This window comes from Peromyscus maniculatus, chromosome 1 (genome assembly GCF_049852395.1).
Source record: "Peromyscus maniculatus bairdii isolate BWxNUB_F1_BW_parent chromosome 1, HU_Pman_BW_mat_3.1, whole genome shotgun sequence".
Taxonomy (NCBI): Eukaryota; Metazoa; Chordata; class Mammalia; order Rodentia; family Cricetidae; genus Peromyscus; species Peromyscus maniculatus.
The window spans coordinates 188690999-188693855 of NC_134852.1; the positions used below are offsets into that span (position 1 = coordinate 188690999).

At 48.0% G+C, this 2857-nt stretch overlaps 1 long non-coding RNA gene across 1 annotated transcript; it reads left to right on the top strand.

Annotated features, from left to right (window-relative positions):
* LOC121823502 (uncharacterized) lies at window positions 1-1042 on the top strand. Its single transcript, XR_006065004.2, has 2 exons — window positions 1-474; window positions 910-1042. It is a non-coding gene; the product is annotated as an uncharacterized LOC121823502 (long non-coding RNA).
* The last annotated feature ends 1815 nt before the right edge of the window (window positions 1043-2857 follow it).

Below are 2857 nucleotides of genomic sequence, written 5' to 3' on the forward strand. Positions count from 1 at the left end.
CTGCCCCTCACTAGACACTGTGGCTGGAGAACTAGCCCCAACCCTCACAGGAGAGCTGGCCCCAATGTCCCATGGCCCCCCAAACTCAGGAGAGATGATCCCACCCCTCACCATAGGCATGGAAGAACTGGATTTGATGGCATGGTGTAGGAGAGCTGGCTTTGCCCTTCACCTGAGGAGGGTGGAGCCAGCTGCCTAGACTGACCAGCTCAGCTATCACCTAAGCCCACATCCAAGGCCTTGGGTTGGCCCATCCTAGCATTCACTCCATCTCTGACCTGCTGGAGCATGTGAAGGGACTGGCCCTATGGAATGATACCCACAGGATCTCCATGACTCTGGCTGGTGCAGGATGTCGGAGAGAAGTTTTGGTGAGGATCCAGTTATGATGGTGCACCAGAAACCAGAGTCCTTGAACTGGACCAATGACTCATTGCAATGAACATTTGCAGGTGCAGCTGATTGAACAAAAGGGTAATGCCGTGTGACGCAACTGGTTTGGGGGTTTGGGGGAGGGGTGTTGTTTTTTGTTTGGTTGGTTTGGTTTGGCTTGGGTTAGGTTTGTTTATATTTTTTACTTTTGGGCGGTGGGTTTTGCAAGGCTCTCAATAACTCCTTCCAGTGGAGATGAAAACATGAATATGAGCATGCGTACTCAGCCTGGACTGTGAACACCTCTCTAGTCTCCTTAAGTTGTTTGCAGTTTGCTAACAATGTACATGAATGTGAGACACGGAGGTGAGAAACGTGTCTGTTTGAAGTAGTTTATAACTTCATTAAACTTTGAGTCTTGCTTTTCTTGTCCAAGAGTGTCTGTCAACATCTGGTCCCTTCCAGGCAGAGTTCTGGATAAAACACAGAAAGTTAAAAACTGTGACTCAGTCTCGATGTCGTTCTTCCTCCACCCAGGGGAGTGTGAGAGCCAGCCTGGAAACATCTTGATGGACAGCCCCAACAGGGTTTATTAAGCTTTCCTTCTCCAGAATCCTGCCTCAAGTTCCAGAAATTCCCAATTCCCAATAAAATTGTTCTCTTTCTTAAATTTTCATTTTTTGCTTGGTAATTTTGTACATGAATATATTGTAATTAGATCATATCTGCATATACCCCTACGTGAGGGTCCAAACAGCTGAAGAAAACCCGACTGTTCCTCCTCTAGTGGCCATCAACTGCCAATAGACCCTCAGCCAGGGGTGGGACCTCATGAGCCCCTTCCCTGTTCCTACCGGCATGTTGACAGGCTTGATCTTGTGCATGTCTTGTGCTGACGCCCGCAGCTGTGGGTCCGTGAGTACAATGGCTCTTGTCATGTCCAGTAGGCATTAGTTCAAAGCATTCTTCTCCAGCCTCCGGCACTAAGGATCTTTCTGTCTCCTCTTCTACAAGTAACATTGCTTTCGCACTGGCTGGGTCATTAGCTGCACGTTTTATACACAGAGACTAAGACAGCAGGCTTCCTTCCTCACCGAGCTGTCTCATGAGTGCTTTAGAACAGGAACCCATCACATCACAGGACTGCACACATGATACATTTGCCAACCCACATGTAAACAGCCAAGATGAGTTTCTTTCTCTTTTTGAATTAAGAATTTGAAGGAAAAGAGGGAATACCACATAAAGTTTCTTCCCTTGGTACTGGACAAAAAACAGAAAAGACAGGGGAAAGTTCGTCACTTGCCCCCAAAATGAGTGGAAGTGGGAAGGGATAACTCTCTGTAGACTCTCATTCAGGAGAACATGGCTAGCATGCACAAGCACCTTGGCAGTCTCCTCGTCAAGACGGGTTAACTACCTCTCATTTCCTTGAATCTGGGCCTCTGTGAGTGACTCAGCTACAACGAACTAAGGCAGCAGAAGCCGCAAGACACAGATCTGGGGCAGTCAGGCCACAACGCTTCTGCCCAGGTCCCTTGTGTCACTTACTCTAGAGGAGCCTACGTACACCCCCATGCAGGAACTCTAGTGACCCTGGAACTTCCGTGCCTCTGAAGCCGTGTGCATGGGCTTCTGGCCAACAGCTCAGCTGAGTTTCCAGTCAACGGCCGGTGCCAGTTGCCAGCCACATCCGTGAGCCAACCTGGATATCCAGTGCCAACAATCAAGCCATCTGACTGCAGCCTCCTGGGAGACATTGAGTTCTGCCAGACTGTTTCTAAATCTGACTCCCATGGTAGACTAATTCATTTCAACCACTGAATTTGGGGGAGATACACAAAAGTTAATAATAACATGGCCCGTTACCTCTGGGGGTTATTGTTCCAGCAAAACCTATAGATTCTGCTCCTCAAATTCCCTCATCAGGCAATTGAATCCTTTGTCAGTTTTCAAAGTGAGGGCCCAGAAGGACCCGGTAGTAACACACCGCTCCTCAGTGTCTTAGTCTATAAGCAAACCAGTTCTGGAGCCTGCACATGGATAAGCCATCTGGATGAAAGGGGCTGCCCCTGCTTCCTGAAGGCAAGGAAGATAAAAGCCTGTCTAAAATGAGAGCCGCAATCATCAGAGGCTTCTTCTGCAAAGGGGTGTTTCCTAGGGACTGAACAAAGTCTTGGTTACTAGAAAGGTGCAGAAATTTTTCTCCTTGGAGGGGAGATGAGGGAGGGAAAAAAACCTTCACAGAAACATTTTGTGATGGAAGGCGACTCCACCCCCACACACAGGGCCGCAATGCTGACTTCATCCCCTGCAACGTCCCTGTGACTAATTTCTGACAATTACTCCAAACTTCTGAATATTCCCCCCAGCCAAGACAGCAGTAGGAAACCTTTCCATATGGCCAAATCTTTCCACAGTCGGTAGTGCTTACAGGATTCGTAAATTAGACCTTTCACTTGTATAAAAGGAAAGAATTGCGCAT